The following is a 731-nucleotide window of genomic DNA, read 5'->3' as shown; positions in this document are numbered from 1 at the left end:
CATTAACTTTTTCACTGGAACAATGTTGGTACTCTGAGTGAAACTGACATTTAACCATTCAGAACATAATGTTATACAATACATCATTCGATAGATGAAAACCTTGACTTTCTATTGGTTATAGATAAAATATAATTAAATGTAAGAGAGAACTATCAACAAATCCTGAAAGAGACGATGTGACAGGAGGGATTTGATTTTCTATTTGATAGCTTTGTAACCAAACAAAATTGAAGACTATAAAAAATATGGTTTGTTGGAACAATGACAATTTTATAGTGAGTAATTTACGTTTAATTTTGTACTTTTCCAAGGGGTGGTGGATAGAATAGAGGAGACAAGATGCCAAGAGAAAATGTCACTTGTGTCACACTATGGGAAATTCAGGTTTTTTTTATAGTGTCTTGTAGAATTAAGAACTTAAAACTTATATACTATTACAATATGGATTATTAGCTAAGATATTATAATTGGTATAACATAAACAAAAAGTAGTTGAATAAAATTTTGAATGTAATGCACTAAAACCTTGTGTCATGTGCAGTAAAGGATACCCGTGGCAATAGAGTTAAGAAGTAAACTGATAAGATTACTGTTTGATGTAAATTTTGTTATATACAAAGACAGATATCAACAGTTTGATTGAGACTACTTAGCTATCCTGACTGATCTAATGGAAGGTAGTACTTGAAACTGCAATTTGCAGCTAGTCATAGAATGGAATTTGTTAT

The sequence above is a fragment of the Limulus polyphemus genome, unplaced genomic scaffold, assembly GCF_000517525.1.
Source record: "Limulus polyphemus unplaced genomic scaffold, Limulus_polyphemus-2.1.2 Scaffold5460, whole genome shotgun sequence".
NCBI lineage: Eukaryota > Metazoa > Arthropoda > Merostomata > Xiphosura > Limulidae > Limulus > Limulus polyphemus.
This window is presented reverse-complemented; position numbering follows the sequence as displayed.